This window comes from Typopeltis vanoorti, chromosome 15, assembly GCF_054136105.1.
Source record: "Typopeltis vanoorti isolate ZY-2024b chromosome 15, IOZ_Tvanoo_1.0, whole genome shotgun sequence".
Classification (NCBI taxonomy): Eukaryota; Metazoa; Arthropoda; class Arachnida; order Uropygi; family Thelyphonidae; genus Typopeltis; species Typopeltis vanoorti.
Window position 1 is genome coordinate 43,980,160 of NC_143563.1, and position 21,899 is coordinate 44,002,058.

At 35.0% G+C, this 21,899-nt stretch overlaps 1 protein-coding gene across 2 annotated transcripts in view; it reads left to right on the plus strand.

The window, feature by feature from the left end:
• The first annotated feature begins 448 nt into the window (after window positions 1–448).
• Window positions 449–21,899, plus strand: part of LOC150098717 (uncharacterized) — a 58,033-nt gene continuing 36,582 nt past the window's right edge. Inside the window, exon 1 of one of the 2 annotated variants that reach the window (XM_090404816.1) lies at window positions 449–466. The gene's annotated coding sequence lies outside the window, so the exon portion shown is untranslated. Of the gene's footprint in view, window positions 467–2,221; window positions 2,328–21,899 lie in introns of those variants that run through there. The other variant, XM_090404817.1, reaches the window with a different exon arrangement.

Here is a 21,899-nt window from a genome sequence, read left to right on the forward strand (position 1 = left end):
ATCACTGATAGATGAGTTAATAGTCACTATGATTCAAGCCTCCGGGCAGAGAGAATTTCAAAAGTATGCCATCATGTCATCTTCTAAAACTTGTTACAGGAAAAGTTACTGATATCGTTATCTGAAATGAATTGCGGGGTTAAAAGCCTCACGAATGGTTACATCTATTCGTACATGTTAGCTTAAAATATACTTATTGAAAAAAAATAATAAAAGAAAAAATTGTTTCTTTTACGAATTACAAACATGTTTTCATTCTAGGATTATCCTCCTTTTAATATTGATGTCTAGTTAGTTCTACCTATCATGAATATAATAAAATAAATTAAGTGTCCTTTAAATTTCTATTGAACCGAATGGTTAAATCTGAAATAGGTTGAAAATTCTAATGGTGAATTTTTTAACCTCGAGAGGGCGCCCGTGGTATATCTTTGTAAAAATAAAAGAAGTTTTATTACCTCAGCTGGTGAGTTCTCTATTTTAGTGTATTGTTTTGATTTTGATAAAAATTATTACTATACAGTATTGAATAGAAATTGTATGTTTTGTGTCATTATTTGGACTGCGGTACAAAAACACTTTACGGATGATAATTGAGATTGAAAAGAAATTTCTTTTTGGAATTTGTATAATTTCACTTAAAACCGTTTACTTAATATGTTTTCTTCTCTCAATATGACAATCAATATAAAATACTACATCTATGAGGTGGATGTTTTGATAATTATGATTTGAATACGAAGGAATATTTTTCATTGAAGTGTTTTCCTTTTTGAAAGAAAAATATCCAAATGCTTAAAAAAATATCAGAGACGTGTACTTTGTATTGACATTTTGTTTGTTGTTTATTACACCATAAGACAGTAAAAAGTACTGCCTATACAAGTGGAAACCTTAGTTGCAATTAGACCTACCTGTAGTTTAGAACGTAATTGTAAATCTATTTTCAAGGTTGGTAACACTTTGTAACTTTACCTGATAATTTAAACTGAATTTTCATAATCTTTCAAAGATGGTTCTGTTATTACTAGACCATCTATGGAGGGAGTGTAGAAACATTTTTGAGAGACATGCATTATTAAAAATGTTGGGTCAAATTTCCAAATTTGCAGGGAATACCTAACATTCAGTAAATGCATACCACAGGTAAGATATTGTCTGTGATGAGTTTGGGATAAATTGATGCAGAGTGACCCAAAGGAAATTATACCCAAAATGTTAAATGTACAATTTTGAAATAGTTCTAGATCATCACATTGCTTACTGGTTTTTATGATTTCAGTGTGTAGATGGTTTATTATCTGTCTGTTTTGACTTAAAATGCTTAATGTTTATAAAAAATGTGGGCTATTCCAATTCTCCATGAGGCCAGGGACTTGGGTTTGATTGTGCATAGGGAATTGAAGTTTAGAGGTCATATTGTGAAGGTAACCGAACAGCACATTACATAGTTGTTGAAGAACAGGCTAACAATTAGGGATAGGGAGGTTATTGTTCCCCTATATAAGACTTTAATACAGTGGTTCTCAAATGTTTCTTGTCTGGCAGCACACTAAAATCAAAAAATAAATTTCACGGCACCCCTAGTATTATTTGCTTTTTATAGAGAGTAAAGTGCTGATTAATTAATTCTGAAAGACTCGCATATATAACCCATAAATAAATTGATATTACAGATACTAAAATACTAAAGATATGAAGGAAAGCGTGTTTAAAAGAAAACAGATTTTATTTAAACTAAAAAGGAAAAAGGAAAAACGTTTGTTTACGATGTCTCTCGTTATAGTTGGAACATATAACATTAAGAAAAACCTCTACTCACTGAATTTAACGACTTTAATATCGTACTTCATTTATTCTCACCGATAACAAAAGACTCATGATTTTTGTTTAGGGGAAATGATCATGTATAATACTTGTCACACTGAACAGTGAAATACTAAAATACAGACAGCAGGACAACTAACCCATTCATTAGTTCATTTTCCCCAGTATTTATGTGCCGTCACATATCTAGTTACTACGACACGCGGTGATCTAATGAAATCCCAGGATATAATATAAGAGTGATACAAAAAATGATAATTTTTATATACGCTTCATCCATTGAAATCAAAATATATAATTTTTTTGTTTTTGATTTAGTTATTTGTGGCAATTGAATATTTTGCTTTTTTCAAATAAACGATTCAAAATTTCGCAGCACCCTTGTGGCATACTTGCGGCACCCAGTTTGAGAACCACTGCTTTAATAAGACCACAAACCTGACTAATGCACACAGATCTGGATTCCATGGGGATGAAGAAGTTGTGTAGAGGAACCATAGGTAAGCAAAGTTATTAAGGGAGTTTTTATAGATTGGCACTTTTTCAGTATATGGTAAAAAGGGTGAGAACAATGGCCACCAGCGGAAGTTGTGTAAGAGTGTGGTTAGCAATCCTTTCCTTTAGTGTTACACTGTGATCCGCATTCATTTTACACAAATTATGGACTCTACAACTGTTATAAATAATTAATTTAATTTCCCGATGTTTTGACCTTCATATGAAGGTCATCATCTGGAGTACACACACACACACATAGAGAAGCTAAGTTACATTTCACATAGTATGCTAGAGAGAGAATGATTTGATCAACAGTTATTCTAATAAATTAAACTACATCAAAGCTATATTCTATTTAAGACAACATCAGAGAAACATTCTTTCATATAGATAGTTTTGTTACAGTAAAAATGATGTCCTAATTTAACATGACAATTGTTATATTAGATTTAGGATCCTGGGTTATCTACGTTCCTATTTATAATTAACTCTTAGGGAGAAAGGTTAAGTGGGTAGAATATGTTGTTAAGATTAGGGTCATTGGTAAAATCTCACAGGCCTCCTTAAATTTACATTCGTACCATGTTTTGGTGTGATGTAAACAACAGGTGCTTTTCCAGTCAATTGACTGAAACCAAGTATGAAACCAAGAATATAATTTCTTGGCATCTTTAATTTATATTATAACAAGTGAGAAAAAAATGTTGAACAAATACTTATGTTGCATGCTGCTCTTGTAATAAAACATTTGTTTTAAGTATGAATCAGGAATCCAGTATAATTGCAATTAGAAATAATTTTATTGAATTACAGTTGTAATCACTCAGAAATATTGAACTTCAGTATTCAATGTTAAATGTTTTGGAAGAGTCAAACAGACATGAATGAATAGGTCATCATTTATTACAGTTCACATGATATGTGAAAGTCGTGTTGATCAAATGTATATACAACTTCTTTATTAGACCACTATGAAAATACTTTCATTTTACTTATAAAATTAGGAGTGGGGAGGGAATATAGAACTGAATATAGAACTATTTGTTTCTTCATCTATAATCTCAAAACCACTTCATACCAAATTCTTGTTAACGTTCTGTGTACTGCTTTTTTTTTTTTTTTTTTTTTTTGGAAATTGAGTAAGATTTAAGAACTAGATTTTTTTTTCTTGGTTAATGATTGGAATAACTTACTTAAGGGAGCAGTATGTTATTAGTGAATGAGTTTAAGGAAAGACAATATATATTGTGTGATGGGGGGTCTCCCACAATGAGCACTGGAATAATTTCTTTGTATATGTTAAAATGTAGAGTTGAGGAGACTGTAAATGGTGCCGTGGAACATGGAGAAGCAAACAATTATGAACATTCAAGCAGAACAAACAAAGTGAATTTGAGTCAAGCAGTAACTTTCTTTGCTTTCTCCTGCTTGCCATTTCCTCACTGCACTTGTGAGATGAGACAGAATTGTGGGGCACAAGGGAATTATATCCATAGACATTTATTTATTTATTTATTTTATTTTAATTTTTTTTTTTGTGAATATCAAGCCCGACTGTGATTCACCTATTGCACATTATAATTTTAAAATATAATTCCTCTTTAAATAAATAAATTAAAACTGTTAATTTAATTAAATTAACTGATCTTCTGATCAGTGAGGATGTGATTTGTTTTGGTTCACTCTTCTCTTTCATGCCTATAAACCAAATCGTAATACACATTCATGTGGTTGCCAATCATATGAGATATCCCATAGCCTACATATCGTTTGATTGCTTCCATTTTCAGCATGAAAATGGAAGCAATCTCATGCTGAAAATGCTTCCATTTTCAGCATGAGATGGACGTAAAATTATTTCTGCACTTTCAACGTTAGGTTGTTTATTTATTTATTTCTTCATTAATTTTTGGAGCAGCACAGTCAGTGTTTAAAGCTATGCCTGCTCCTTCCAATCTATGGAAGAATGAATTCTTACTCTACTCTCGAATTGCAATATTATTATGACTGCAGCTGACAAAGTAAAAAAAAAAAGTGAAGTAGGAAGGAAGCCCAGTCTTTTATTATAAGATGTTACTTTAGAGATCTTACTCAGTCTCAGATTAATAAGTCTGTTCTATTCCATCAGCCATATTGGTTGGTGGGGGTAGCTGTATGCTACCATACTAGAGAAATGATTACGAGCAAGGTGGTTTCCCATTGACTTCCTTGCCATACTATATCCTATGATTGTAGCCTGTGTGTTCACAGGGTCGGTTTACCTGCTTGTGGGATGAAAAACCCCAGATAAACTGGTGGAAAAACTCTGCTGTCCACACTCAAGACCATCTAACTTGGCTATGGCTGAGGAAGCTACTTAAACTCCTCACGTCATTGATGGGAATTGAACCTAGGACACTCCTTCTCTAGGCATATGGTTGCAAAGCATATAGCCACTAGGCTAACTGCACAGATAGATTAATAAATATCTAGATGACATCCAAACTAGAACTCTGGAACTGTATGATCTCCCCAAAATACATAACATGCTGCTTAGAATAGTCATGGATTCTCTAGAAGTACTTCATACAAGTTATCCATACATTAGATGCTTTCTACCTTTATCAGTAATTCCTCTTCAAATAAATAAATTAAAACTGTTAAATTAATTAAATTAACTGATCTTCTGATCAGGAAGATGTGATATGATTTTTCCTGCTAATATTCAATTAACAGATACATTAGAATTATTGTAGAAATTATTATTATTTAAAATTATTATTATTATTAATTTCATTGTAGAAATGAAATTATTTGATGTTGCTGTCATTGTAGTACAATAAAAACAAACTGGCATAGAAAATTTTGAGTGGCACATCTTGACTCCCTGTCACTTCATATGGTTGTGCTGTGTGGATGATATGTTTGTAATTTGGAACTCTTTGTATTAACTCACTCCATCAAAGAATCCAGTTCATTAAAGTACCGATACTCAGATTTGCTTATCCTAAAACAGCCAAGTAGTAGTTTTCATTTACATAAAGAAAATATTATTATGGGCTACTCCATGGAGTCCTCAGACTCACCGAAGGAGACCCTAAACATCATGCCAAGCATTATCCAACATTTGCACAGTATCTATCATTTGAACTGATTCACAGTCATGACACACACAACAGACTCTGGCATCACATTCCACTCATTCATCTCCAAGCAAAAAATCTAGTTCCAACACCCTTGCTAACTATATTCTTGCTCAGTTTCCAAGGATGGTCCCTAGTCTCCCACTACCAGATCTGTTCTGAAAAATTTCCTCTGTCTAAATCTTGTAAAAACTCAGTAATTTGTACGTCTCAATCATATCACTCCTTTTCTGCCTGTCTGCTATTTTCCGAGGAGAAGGAATTTTTGAGCAGGAAAGAATTGCTCCGTTACTTTCGACGCGCATGCAAATACTCCTCAAGCCGAGAATCTTCGCCTGTGCACCGGGAGGACACTGTCTCAGCAAGTCGTCAACAAGTCTAATGCTGGCATAAGCAGGGTGAGAAAATCTGACGCGGGAGAAAAGGATCAGGACTCCAGTTCGAAGCCAAGTACACAGTGGGTAGCAGCCATAAAGTGAGTTGATCCATTTTTTCAAATTTTCTTGAATTATAGGAGAACTTTATTAGTGGACTATTAAGTTGAGGCCGATGAAATTGAGCAGAGTTAATGGTTGAAAATTAGATGTTTAATAATTAATAGAAATTTATATGTGTAACAGTCAGAGAGTAACTGTTTGTCAGTGGTGCATTTTGCCTATAGAATTATCTTAGTATCGGAAGGAAAGAGCTTGTGTATAATGATATTTTTTTTATGTGCATAACAGTTAAGAAGTAACAGTTTATTAATAGGTACGATTGCTTAGGGTAGTAACTTGTATTTGGAAGAGAGTGGTTATTTATGTGACATAATTTTCATGAATTGCAAGGGCATTTTAAGCTAATCGTTTTATGTAGAGCTGAACTAAGAAATTTTTTCTTTAATGGATTAATAGTGTAAATTGTTTTATGGTAAATAAATGTGTTATTTAAATGTTATAGTGTTGCCTGATATTTAATTCTTTGATGCACTGTTACGAAAAAAATATTAGAGCCTATTAGCGGGAACCTAGTAGAAAGGATAGTAAAGGATAGATAGTAGACCACGACTGCAGATATTAATTAATCTGGGATAATTTGAATGTAATGGGGAAAACTACTGGGTGCACTTAAGACTTCTTGTTACTAGAAAACAGACATCAGTGGAGCAGCTTTTCAAATAAATTTTCTGGTGTTCAAAGAATAAGAAGGCAAGTGCGGAAGGCATTATAGCTTAAAGAGATATTAGAACGATAAATAGAGATATAGTAAGATAAGATATAATATAAATAATAAATACCCCCCTGCCATTTACATAACGATTGCTGGACTTGAACATCAAGCCTTGATTCTTCAACAAGTGTGCCAAGGCACTGTAAGAAAAAATAATCAACAACCCTGATTTCATACCCAGCTTATGATAAAGTTGCAACAACTACAAAACAATTGAAGTTCAAGGGGAAATGTTATAATTATTATCATTATCCCAAGATCCCATGAAATCAAAGACTCATCTAGGAGGTCATTTTGTCATGCAAGCAGCTCATCATACTGTGCCTTAAATACACTCAAATTCTCTGCAGACACCACACTTTCAGGCAAGGCATTCCAATCATTCACAACTCAGCATGCAAAAAAACTGCTTCTCACCCCCCCCCCCCCCCCACCTTTATACAGCTTCCAAGAATGGCCTCTGGTTCTCCCCTGATCTTTCACTATTTGCTGGAAAACCTCTCCAACATTGATCCTATAACAATCCCTTACTAACTTGTATGTCTCTATCATATCACCCCTCTTTCTCCTATCCATTAGACTAAATTGCATATTCTCAACCTTTCCTCATATTTGACATTCCAGAGATCAGAAACTACCTTTGTAATTCATCTCTGGGCCCTCTGTAATAACATCACTTGATCCTTTTGAAAACCAGGTGACCAAATCTGTGCACAGAAGTCCATATGTGACCTAATCAAATCCTTATACAATAGAACAAGAATCTCCCTACTTTTATAAGTCAGTGTCCTCTGCATCATTCCCAGAATTCTTTGTGTTGTCCTCACAATTTTGGCAATGTATCCCCTAAATTTCAGATCCTTATCCACTATAACTCCAAGATCTCTTATTTCTTCTGCCTCCAACAATATATCCCCACCAAGCATAAATTCTACATCCCATCTTTGTTTCCCAGAACATCTGCTCTTCTCCTCATAGTTCATTCCGACTTTGCATCCTCTGCAAACAACTGAATATCCAATATCATTAACATACAGATTAAACAGCAATGGCCCTAAAACAGACCCCTAAGGCACACCACTAGTGACTTAACTCTTCCTGGATATTGCTCTCCCATACACAACTTACTGATACCTATCTGATAGCCAGTCTCCAATCCAATGCACTAATCTGATTCCAACCCTGCTCTAGTTTGACTATCAACTTATCATGTAGTAATCTATGAAAAGCCTTTGCAAAATCTAAGTATACTACTGTGTATCCCTCTCCTCTGTCCAAGGAAGCTGTCACCTTATTGTAATAAGTAGGTAGATTACTAAAACATGACCTCTCTTTAGCAAATCCATGCTGTCCATCAAAGATAATACTATTGTCTTTGATACTATTTTATCTTTGATAAAACAATAGTATGATCAAAGATAATACTATTGTTTTCATCCTCTTCCAGATCCTAGTTCTCACCAACTTCCCCAACAACTTAACCAGAACACCTGACACACAGATAGGCCTATAATTTGATGCTTGTGTTCTATCACCTCCCTTATGAAGTGGCACAATCTTGCCTTCCTTCCACTCCTTTGGAACTCGATCCAGTGCAGACTCATATTAAAGAAATATGTCAAGGCAGATGTCAACTCCCTGGCACATGCTTTCAGAATACATGGTGATATATCATCAAGTTCTACAGCCTTATTAACATCAAGTTTCTCAGTTTCCAATAACTCTTGCTCACTCACATCGTCCAGTGCTCTCAAACTCTCCATGATGTCACATTCACAAGAATGAAAGACCTTTATGAACTGCTCATTAAGTATCTCCACTATATTTTCTGCAATTTTCTCCAATCAATGTCATCTTTCCATTTTTTTTTTTTTTTTTTTTTTTTTTTTTTAGCTGGCTACATATCAAAAGAACTCCCTTGGATTCTTTTTGGCTTCATTAGCTAACTGGTGCTCATATGTCACTTTTGCTACCCTTACCAACCAAGTCGTCCTCCTTGCCTGGCCTTTGTAATCCTCATGAAATTGGTTATTACCACTTCTCTTATGCTGCATCCATAATGCCTTTTTTTTTCTCTGTTTTATTGCATGCTTAATCTCTTCATTCATCCAAAGTGAAACATGGACCATAAAAAGGAAAGATGAAAAACAAATTCAAACAGCAGAAATTAAGTTCCTCAGAAAAACAGCTGGATATACCAAGTGGGACCACAAAATAATCTTACAATCCCTGAAAATAAAACCAATTCATTATTAATATAAGACAGTATAAACAAAAATGGCTAGAAACATTTAAATCAAAAGGGCAACAGCAGACTACCAAAAATATTATAGATATAAAATAAGTGGAAAAAGAAGATCGGAAGACCAAGAAAAAGTTGGCGTGAGACCGGAACAGGCCACTTGGCCTAAAATCCATGCTAGGAAGAATAAGAGAAGCTTTAATTTTTTTTTCCACTAGAGGTATGGCTAGATAAAAGATCAATAAGCAGCTTAGATTCATTTTACCTTTATAAAGTGCAGCAGCATGTAGTTTGCTTCTTATACATATGTATTTTTCTGATGATGACCTCAATACAGAGGTCGAAACATCAAATGTTACTTTCCTAACATTAAGTAAAGTAATTATTTTAACGTGTGTGTTGTGTCTCCCTAAATTCTCAACCATCAATCCTCACCACCAATTTAACCTTAAAAAAAAAACAATAAGTATTTTGATCTCAACATTTAACACCAGCAATGGAGGCAGTGCTTTGGAAATGAATGCCGATTTAGGGCAAATAGTGAGTTGGAGGATGAAGATAATGTGAAAGATATACATGTGGATTTGATCTTGGGCATTGTGTCAGGGAGGGAATTGGTTTGCTGATGGCCATGATTGTATGTATGATTGTCAGTTGAAAACAAGATGTGTGGAGAAAGAAATAGAACTGCTGAGAAAGGAGATGGAATAAAGATTGAGGTAAGGAGAGTGAATCAAGAGATTAGGAGGCTAAAGAGGTTGGCTAGTGTGAGAAGAATGAGAGTAAGTGACTAGAGACTTGCTTCTACCTACCAGAGAGTAGATAGAAGCAGGAGACGGAGAGATAAAAGGAAGGAGAGAAAATGGAAGAGAAGAGATTCGAAGCAGTAAGAGTCAGATATGCCAGAAAGAGAAGGGTGATTGAATCTGTTCAAAGTATCATATTTGGATATTCGATGATTAGGGGGTGTATGCAGAGTAAAGTGCCAAAGGAGTGCTTGCCAGGTGGAATGATAGTGGCAATTGCAGTGAAGAGAGGCCAAATTGTAGAGATGGTAGTAATGGTTAGTACAGTTGACCTGAGAGGAAACGTGAATCCTGTAGTGCAAGACTTGAGATTGATGTTAGGGAGATAGTGCAGCAGAAATTTGTCAGAGAGAAGATAGTGAGTGTGGTCTCTTGGTATGATATTGCCGAGTGGAGGAGAAGAGCAGTGAACAAATGAGATAATTTCAGGAATGTGTAGGAAGAGAAGTCTGGAATATGCGGATCCATGCAAGCGATGGATTACATTTGAATGCAGATATTTGGGAAAGTGTGTAATATATTTGGATATATTACACACTTTCCCAAAATTATTTTTTGGGAAAGTGTGTAAGGTAGAGAAACTAGAATTTAAGGGTGGAGCATAGCAGGAATGGCCTTGGAATAGTGGCTTGAGAAATGAGAAGGTGTACACTATATTAATTGCAGAGCCAGGTGGAATATGAGTGGAGTAATAATGGCTGTAAGAGTACTGGCATTGCGCTCGTTTTTCTGTATACAAATGCTAGGAGCATTCAGAAAAAAAAGGAATGAGTTTCATTAATTGATTAATCTCTCCAAAGATTGTTGGTATCAGTGAAACTTGATTAACTGAGGAAGATAGTCTAACAGGGATAGAAATTGAAGGGTATAGGATATTTCAATGTTATAGGTAAGGTTATGATGGTGGAGCATTACTCATAATAAGAGATGAATTGTGCCCTCTCAAGGGTTTTGAGAGTATGTGGTGCGACACAGACATTTATAAGACAGGATATTTAGTTGGATGTTGCTATAAACCAGAGAATATAGATATTAATGAGCAGGAAATGTTTAGTCAAATTAGTTTGGCAAGTGCAAAGTGAGTGATCATTATGGGAGACTTCAACTATAGCTATATAATCTGGGCAGAGGTGGCAGCATGCAGTGCTAAGAGAACTGAATTTTTGGATTTCTTGAGGGACAGTTGTCGTAGGCAACATGTGGTGATGGGAACATGGATCAAGAGTTGGATTATAGTGTCAGAGGATCTGATTGTGAATGAGATGTCATACTTGCCCACATTTGGGGAAAGTGACCATGTAGACCATATAAAAGTAGCAAGACAGAAGGAGTGGAATTATAAGGCAGACAGCTATCACAGACTTCAGCTGGGTTGCAGCAGAAGTACAATGGGTGAAAGAATTTGAAGAAAGATAGGTTAGTAGTCCATGAAAATACTTAAGAAAAAATTGTTGACAGCAATTGTACTGAAGTGAAGAAGATAAAGTAATTTGGAGTCAAATGGATGATGAAAAATTAATAAAGAATTACAGATGAAAAAAGAGATCATGAAAGACATAAAGAGCTAGGTAGAGAACTGTTGCATGAGGAATATAAGGCTCAGGTTAGGAAAATGATTAGTATTGTAATAAGAGAAAATTAGAATATAAGAGGAGACTAATGCTGGAATCCAAGGAGAATCCCAAGGAGTTTTATCATCGTGTGGTGAGTAGGAAGAAAATTTTTAACATTACCTTGCTGGATGGAGTTGACTCAGGTGAGTCACAACTATTCAGAATGACATAACTGAGCTATTAAATGATCACTTTAAGTGGTGCCCCCCCCCCCCCCCCAAAAAGGAAAAATAACACTAGAAAATTTTCCAAAAATCTTTTCCTAATTAAAATTAATTTTTTTATTCATGTTGTGTCGTGTCTTCTATTTCTATATTACTTATGAATTAGTGATCACATAAATATCCTATAGCTCTCGGAAATCACAGCCACTGCGAATGAAAGGTGAACAAGGTAGTATTCGGATGTACGAGCACTCCTTTGTTTGCCTGAGCCAGGCCAGAGGATATCACGGGTTTCATGTATTGGTGATCACTGCAGATGCTCAGTCATAGGTCCTATGTAATGCGTAATGCCTATTCTTAAATTGTCTACACTCCCCCCCCCCCCCCCCGATTAAATCCTGAGTGCGCCACTGATCACTTTATTAGTGATCCATCTTGGTACTGGCAGGTTTTATTCCTGGAAGAGTTAAGAATATCCTCATACTGTTGAATGAAGATGTATTCTAAGTATTGAGTACACTAAATGGCAATAAAGCAGAGGGGATGCGATGGAATTTCACCACATGTTTTAAGGGAATCTGCTGTGGACCTGACCATGCCATTAACTTAGTTGTTTAATGAATTTTGCAACTGGACAGTGGAAGAGGCATAAGATGGTGCCATTGCATAAAGATGTTGGTAGAATAGAGGTATCAAACTATAGGCCTGTTTTTATTTCTTCTGTGGTTGTTAAGATTGTGGAGAAATTGGTAAGAACTTGTATATAGAATCGGGAAGATGAGGACAATATTATTTATGTACGTCAGCATGGATTTATTAAGGGGTGTTCTTGTTTTAGTAATCTGGTTACTTTGTATAATGGAGTAACAAGAGCAGTGGTTGTGCCACATGGCAAGTTGGATTTTAAATTGCATCATATGGGTTTGCATATCAGGTTTAGTGGATTGGATTAGTAACTAGCTTTCTGATAGATATCAGGAATCAGTGGTGCACCCAGGGAGGGGGCCAAGGGGCCCTGCCCCCCCAAAAAAAGGAAAAGGAAAAAACACTAGAAATTTTTCCAAAAATCTTTTCGTAATTAAAATTTTTTTTTATTTATATTGTGTCGTGTCTTCTATTTTTATACTACTAATGAATTAGAGGTCACATAAGGTGGGAATACCCTATAGCTCTCAGGAATCATGGCCACTGTTGAACGCGAGGCGAATGAAGTATTGCTCCAACGGACCAAGCGCTACTCCGTTTGCCTAAGCTGAGCCAAAGGAGATCATGGGTATCATGTATTGGCGATCACTGCAGATGCTCAGTCATTGGTCGTATACAATGCATAGTGTGTATTCTCCAATCATATACTTAACTCCTCCCCCCTCCCCAAGATTAAATCCTGAGTGTCAGGAATTGTATATGTGGGAGCAACATCAGGTAGTAAGATGGTTGCAAGTGGAGTTCCACAGGGTTCAGTACTGGTACCATTACTGTTCATTTATGTTGATGATATTGTCTTAGAACTGCAGAGATATTGAGTTGTTTGCAGATGATGTGAAGCTTGGATGGGTTATTAGTAATAACATTGTTTTTGGCTCTTCAAGAGGATTTGAATATGCTGAGAAGATGGGTAAATCAATAGGAATGTCAGTGTAATGCAACTAAATGTAAAGTTTTGAAATTTGGGATCCACAGATGGTATGCTTCATACTCGCATGGTGAGTTATACTGGAAAAAAGTGGAGGAAGTAACGGATCTTAGTGTTGCGATTGTATGTAGCAATTTGAAGTTCAGGGGATATATTGCAAATGTTGTGAAGATATCTTAGAGTATTGCTGTGATATTGAGGAGAACATTGACCACTAGAGATAATACAACTCCTCTGGCCTACTGCTTATAATTTTCATAACGGACATCATCCTTATGTACATGGCATTCTTTCCACATTATCCTTTTCCTACAAATCTCTTGCTTGCTAATAAAAATCTCACATCCATTTGACTTCAGTCCTATTTATTCTTTAACTCTCGGGACACATTCCCGATGCTTAAATATTGCATCATTTAAGCATTTTTTTAAATGCTTAAATGATGCAATATCAGATGCGCTGTTGATATTCTTCCCATCCAGCAACTGATACCATTGCACTGAAGTCCATATACTCCTCAGTTGGTCATAATTTGCTGCTTTGTTGTTCAGCATGTAACCTTTCGTGAATGGAACATTCATAAACTTATCCACTTCCTAAATTAGTATCACATGATCACTGTCACCAACAGGAGGCAGGATAATTATGCTTTTAACTGAAACATCTTCTGACAGTATAATAAAAACTAACACTCTTTGACCTTGAGTTCCTTCTGTCACATGCTGCTGGAGAAAGTTGTCCCACAACAGCTGAATAAATGCATTTTCATTCTTCTCATGAGATTCTACTGCTACCCAATCAATATTTAAATCATTAAAGTCTCCCATTATGATTACTCTTTTCATGCCCAACGTCTCTCTCTACAATTGATCCACCAGGTCTGTAAGAACACCCCATTATGTTATTGATCTTATTAAATTCCATCACACACCAGATGTCTTCAAATTCACTGCCACATGAGATACTGTTACTAGTACTACAATCATAGTTTTCAACACTAACTGGATTGAAGTCATCTGATATCATTAACAGCACGCTCCCTCCTCTCCTGTCCTGTCTATCCTCTCTAAAAAATACTGTACCCTTTACACTCGATACTAGTTAGTATGTATGATTCTGATAGCAGGTCTTACTAATACCTACAATCTGAGGTCCCAACACATTGACCAATGCAACAAACTCTACCCTTTTGCTTCTGATACTCCAAGCATTCATGTACAGACATAATAAGCTATCTACATGTTCTTTTGTGTGCCCTTGTCTGTAGTCTGTGTGACACAATTGGACAACTTGCAGATCTCTGTTCTTTAGTGGCTTATATATGCAGACATCTTTGTACACATTTGATGGGTCTGAACCAAACGAACACAAATTCGAAATTGTTCTCTCCTCATAATCATTTCCATGATAATGCCCATTCCTGTCATTAACACAGTTACAAAACACTGTCGCTCTTACATACATGTTCTCACCATTCCTCTTGTTATAATTTCGTTTCCCCCTGACTCTATGTTAGGTCTCATACCAGTTATTAGTTTTTCAAGATTTCTGATACTAAACTCATCCAAGTGTAGGCCATCCCTCCTATACAAATTCAGTCTTTCCCCAAACTCACTTCACACATCAAAAAACTATATCCATTTCTTCTACACACCCTACACATAGAATCATTTGCCTTCATAGCCTCCTTCTTCTTAATACATTTTTATCATATCGAGGTAATATACTTACTATTTTCACTTTTCTCATTCTTCACTCTCACTTCTTCCATCAACCCTTTCATATCCTCTCTCATACTGAACTTATTGCTAGTTAAGCCATTAGTATATACTACAGTTCCGATCTCATTTACTTTTCTTTTCTGGTTTTGAATTGCTTGCCTTATATTTTTAACTTTGCTTTGGGAAAACGTGAAGTTATTACCTGCTCAACAGCAGCATGTTTTATGATATTCACCATGCCAAATAATATCCTTCTTTGTATAGTCAATGTTACTTATAACTTATCTGATTCTATGCTCTGTTTTTTTATTCTACTGCTTAATTTTCTTTTTCTTTCTATGTACATTTAAACACTGCTGTAATTCCTGCATCATTATCTCTCTAATAATCTGCTTTAACTTTGCTATTTTGGAGGTTAATTCATTTTCAATTACATACATACATATTCTCACCATTCCTCCTGTTATAATTTTGTTTCCCTCTACTCAATATCTTCAGTATTCTCCTTATTGGGGCAAGCCTTCTTATTCTCAACCTTGCTGCTCTTGTTAGCATTATGTTTCTTGTGCATTTTTAGCACCATTTTAAACTACATTTAATATTGCAATATCTTAAAAAAATTTGTTATAAAATGCTAAAATATACAGTAATATACTATAAAATTAATTTTCCAAGGAAAGAATACAAGAAAACAGACAAAAATTGGCAACTTCACAAGAACGCTAAATTCATTGACCAATCACACTTGGCATATTAAGCAGCAGACAATTGTCTGCTGCTTAATATGCCAAGAGTCAGGCAAATAGAGCAGGAGTAAAATAGATGAGCAGTGAGATCAAGTAAGCACTGTGGCAAAAGAACATGTTATGGAGGAGATATATATGATAATAGGTAGTGATCAGATGCATGAGGAGTATAAAATGCTAGTTAAAAAAGTGACATGCTTAGTGAAGTACGAGAAAGTGGAATATCAGATGAGATTGATCAGCCATGCCATGGGAAATTCAAAGGAATCTTTTCTGTTGTGTCAAGCAAGGGGAAGGATAATTTAGTGAGTGTGACTTTAGCAGTAAAATGAGCATACCAAAAGATGTAGTGGTATTATTTAATGAGCACCTTTGTCAGTGTGTGTGTGTGTGTGTGTCATGCTGCTGTAAATGACGAACACCTAGAAGGGAGGAAATTGTTGGAGGGATTAGAGATGAAAGAATCAGGTATATCATGTTGATTGATGTGGCCATCATGGTTTTGTGAAGGGGTAGGTCTTGCTTTAGCAGTCTACTTGCATTTCATAATAAGGTCACCATTGTTTTGAATAAAAGAAACTTATATAATGATATTGGCCTTTGCAAAGGCCAGTGACAAGTCGGTGTACAATATAAGAAGATAGGGTATAGATTGGTTAGATGGAATGTTTCTGGACTATATCCAGAAATTGTGTTGTGGGGCCATACATAGCCTTTAACTGCATTGATGGAATGCTTCAGAGAAGTGGCATAATAGTCAGTGATATTACAAAGACTACATCCCACAATGAGGCTTGACTTTACAGAGGTTATAATAAAAAGCATACTGACACATAGGGATAAGGAAGATTATAAAGCACTGATCAGCCCACACATGGATTGTGCTTAAATTTTTCACCTAGTTTCCATTGTGATGTAGAAACTGAAAGTTTCACAAGAAAACAAGTGAGTCCTGATGTTTAAAATGTATGTGTTCTTTGGACCTTTTCCAGAGTTTCTACATCAAAATAGGAACTAGGTGACCAATGTTGGCTATGCGGAGAAGATGATGAAAAAGAGGTGATATGATAGAGACATTTAAATTAGTGAAAGGATTTTACCAGATTAATATAGAAGGGATTATACATGGAGTGGAAGGTGAGAAGAGAATAATATCCATCCCTGGAAGGATGTGATGGAGAGAGGAGTAGATTTTTTTATATGGAGATTGGCAGATGAGTGGAATGTATTACTGAATGTCTTGTGAATATTAGGAGAGTGTTTGCTTGTATGTGTGTGTTTAAGGTTCAGTGTGATGATATGTTGCCTACTGAGCAAACATCCCACAATGAGGCTTGACTTTACAGAGGTTATAATAATTTTTAAACCAACTTTCAGATCTTTAAGTTAAAATTAGTTTATGATTTTGGATACTGCTAGTTCTGTGTATTGGCAAATTTTTCTGTTGTTTAAATTAATGAACTGAGACTTCACCATACTAATTTTTATTCTGTTATATTTCTAGATATTTTATTTGCTATGTTTACTAAAAAAAAGAATGCCTACAAGCTGAAATGTTTTGTTTATTATATAGGTTATCCATTGAGAATGCAGTTAATGTTTCTTTTTCTCGTTTGTTTTCATACGGTTTTCCTCTCTTTTTTTTTTTTTTTTTTTTTTGCTGATTTTCATCCCAAATTTGTTACAGCAGTTATTTAATTTAGTTAGTCTTTGAAAAGAGCCTCCATAGCTCAGTTAGTATAGATGAAGCCCTTTGGTCAGAAAGACCTGAATTCGATTCCTGTCCATGATGTGAGGAACCTTTATCTCTATTTCGACTAAAGGTGAGTTAACCGGTCTCATATGGAGGTAGAGGTTTTTTTCACCCAGAAACTTGGGTTTTTCGTTCCTCAGAACAGGCAAACTAGCCTCATGAACACACACACTGATCTACAGTCATAAAATACATACTTAATCCCTCATTAGGAGGGAAGGATGGGGGGGGAACCCCCATACAAAATAAAAAAATAAAGTCTTTGAAGACTTGTACTGGAGACAGCATCAGGACTCTGATGGTGAAAGAGGGTGAGGGAATGTAAATCTACAGGGTATAAGTTGATAGGCATAAAAGAGATGATATGATAAAAGGCCATCAGTAAGAGTATAATAAATTTAGTTTAATCCTTTATCCAAGTGTAAGCAAACAAAGTTTGCACCTGAAAATATCTTCAGGACTGAGGTAAAGTAGTGCAACACCAGGCAACTCCGAGCAAAGGTGGATCAAGCTCTCATCACTCCTTGTCTCATTATCTCCCATAATGCAAAGCACATCTCCTTGTGGACATGTATACTGCTATGCATTAAGGGAAGGGCCACTACCCAGACCGGTTTCAACCTTTATTGAGGTCTCGTCAGTGGGAGGCAGACCCAAACGTGGAGATACTAAGGCAGAAGCAATAGGAGAGGTCATATTTACCTATAGGAGTTGCCAACAGGTGTGTATCCTTATTATTGAAATTACTCTGGATTTAGAGAAAGATGTTGGAAGTTTATTTTTCACTTGGTTAGACTATAATAAATTTAGTTTAATCCTTTATCCAAGTGTAAGCAAACAAAGTTTGCACCTGAAAATATCTTCAGGACTGAGGTAAGGTAGTGCAACACCAACTTCCAACATCTTTCTCTAAATCCAGATTAATTTCACTAATAAGGTGGTACACCTGTTGGCAACTCCTATAGGTAAATATGACCTCTCCTATTGCTTCTGCCTTAGTATCTCCGCATTTGGGTGTGCCTCCCACTGACGAGACCTCAATAAAGGTTGAAACTGGTCTGGGTACGGCTCTTCCCTTAATGCATAGCAGCATACATGTCCGCAAGGAGATGTGCTTTGCATTATGGGAGATACCAAGACAAGGAGTGATGAGAGCTTGGTCCACCTTTGCTCAGAGTTGCCTGTTGTTGCACTACCTTACCTCAATCCTGAAGATATTTTCAGGCTCAAACTTTGTTTGCTTACACTTGGATAAAGGATTAAACTAAATTTATTATAGTCTAACCAAGTGAAAAATAAACTTCCACCATCAGTAAGAGGATTAACATAGAAGGAATTATACATAGACTGGAAGATGAGAAAGGAGAATGAGAGGCAATTCCTTGGAAGTTGAGTAAAGATGTAGTATAGTGAAGAATAGATTTTCTGCTTGAAAGGTGGTGGTTGAGTGATAGTCATAGAATGTGTCGTGAATGAGCTTAAAGTTGTGACAGATATGTTACTTGAAGAGTGAGACCTTGGACCATGAGTATTGATTCTATCATGGTGTGTTATAATAATAGATGTTGAGTAACATTACAGATACGAATGTTACTCATCTATTATTATAACACACCTTGACAGATAAGGAGTAACATTAGGGATACTATTGCACTCTTGCAATGCATTTGATTTTATATATCTTGTTATACATTACTTGTGATGTTTTCAAGATCTTTTCTCTTGACATTGTATCATATGCCTTTTCCAGATCTGCAAAACTTAAATACAGATCCTTTATATATTTCCATGATTTCTTGACTCTTTATCTTAAAATAAAAAAGCAGGTCCTAAATAACTTAACCTAAATAAAATATGAGATCTAGCAAAAAAGTAATGAGATTTTTTATTGCGACAATTGGCAGAACGCATGCAATTTACAGCCAAAAAATACTGTTATTGGTGATGATGGGCAGTAGATGGCATTAGTAGTAGTAGTGTCATAGTTGGATAATTAAGTAGCAGTGGAGAGAGTGAGATGTATTTAGCCAATTAGAGTAGTGTGCCTTCCCACGATCCCTGGAGCCAGGGTCGGCGTTACCATTTAGGCAAACTACGCAACCGCCTAGGGCGCAAGCTATGAAGGGGCACAAAAATTCAAGCTATGCTTTATTCATACTTTACTAAAATATCAAAGTTAAATAGTGATATATGATTTAGGTATCGATTCTTTTTCCTTATCCCTCCCACATCACACTATTTTACTATTTAACTCTTGGTTCTTTTTTGTTCCTTACCTAAATGATTTGAACTTACCGCTATTTAAAATTCAGTTAATATAAATATTTTAAAACGTTAACATTTTAAAATGTTAAATTTCAGTATTTTATAACTTTTTTTTTGTAAATGAATTATAACAGAGAATTTTCAAATTAATTAAAAAAGAAAATAAAAAAAGCCCTATTAATTAACCTGAAAGACAATTTTATTTTGTTTAATGTCAATTAGAAACATTTTAGTTTATGTGGGATTTTACAAACAATGTGTGGAGAAAGTAGGGATTATAGAGATATTGAAAGGTGTTTCAATATCTCCATAAGCTGTTCTAAGTATTGAGCGATTGAATCAGGTGAGTTCATTTTATTTTCAATAATCAATTATTAAAAATTAATTTGTTAAAAATAATTTAAAAAAACATTTAATTTTTCGAGTTAATTTTAGTGTCCAAAATGAATTAACAATAAATTAATTAATAATAACGTGTGAATAATTAATAAATCTGTGACTTTTTTAAAAATACTTTTATTTTTATAAGAAAGTTTATTTATAAAAGTATAATTTTTTAGTTAACTATGGCTGATAAAAAAAAAACGACCATCTGGAGCTCAGTATTGGAAAAGAAAATCAGACATAGCTAAAGAACTAGCAGAGTAAGAGAGTTCTTTCTTGAAATATCTCTGCACAAGAGAAACAACTAATAAAGATGAACATGATAATTCTTTTGCCGAAGATACGAAAGATGAATGTTGTGGTACTCTTATTAACGATAACGATCCAAGAACAGATGTGCAAAATAAAGAAAACGAAGATACCAAAGACAAACCAGAAAAAGATACTACTATTCCTGTATTAAATTACAGTGATCCCACAGATTGGCCTTCTCGTTTTAACGATAATTTTCGACAAATCTTAGTATGAAATGGACCACAACAGATTGTGTCATATGATTTCCCCAAAGATTCACAAAAAAGAAGATTTTCCTCTTTACACTACAAGAGGATACTACTGAACAATGAAGTAATGTACCATCAGTGGTTAATATATTCAGTATTAAAGGATGCACTTTTTTGTTTTTGCTGTAAAATATTCAGTAAAAAAAAACTACATCAACTCTACAAAAATCAGGAGTCAAAGACTGGGAAAATATTGGAGTAATCCTTTCTTCACATGAGAGGATTACTTCTCATTTATCAAACTTGGAAAGAACTTGAATTGTGATTAATCACAGAAACAACTCTTGATAATTTCAATCAGCAAACAATCAGAGAAGAAGAACAATACTGGCATCAAATATTGGAACGTTTGATTGCTTTAGTTAGAATACTTAGCACACAAAATCTTGTATTTCGTGGTACTAACAAAAGGTTGTACACTACCAGTAACGATAAATTTTTGAAGTTGAATATTTAGCTCTCTAAATGATCCTGTAATGAAAGAACATGTACATAGAGTCAAAAGTCAAGAAATAATGATCCATTATTTAGGAAAAGATATTCAAAATGAGCTTATACAAATCTTGGCAAAAGCTATAAAAAATAATATCTTGTAAAACTGGCAAAATATTATTCAGTCATCTTGGATTGCACTCTAGACGTTAGCTATATTGAACAGCTGACAATGATTGTACTTTTTGTTGATGTTGTCATTCCATCAGATAGTGAGATGTCCAAACCTGAGGTAATAGTAAGAGAGAATCTTTTAGGATTTGTTCCTCTAGAGGAAGCCACAGGTTCATTCATAACAGAAACTTTAATTGAACATCTAAGTCGAATGGAATTACCAATCGAGAATCTCCATGGTCAAGGATATGATAAGAAGTAATATGAAGGCCAAAGAAAATGGTGTTCAAAAGAGAGTTCTAGATATAAATCCTCAGGCCTTCTTTATTCCTTGTAGTTCACACTCTTTAAATTTAGTGGTCAATGACGCTTCCAGGTGTTGTTTAGATGCAACCAGCTTCTTTATTTTAGTTCAACAGATTTATAACTATTTCTCTACATCTACTTATCGTTGGCAAATTATTTCTACTTTTATCTCAGACTTGACTATTAAACCATTGAGTAACACAAGATGGGAGAGCCGTATTGACGCTTTAAAACCACTAAGGTATCATCTTGTCAATATATATGATGCACTCGTGCAAATTTTTGATGACCCAAGATTAAATAATTCAACTGGAAAATTCCATTTGTAAATTTAAGTTCATAGTATCCCTTGTAGCATGGTACAACATCTTTTATGAGATAAATATTTCAAGCAAAATGATACAGAGAAAAGAGGCTGATTTAAATTCAGTTACGAAGCAA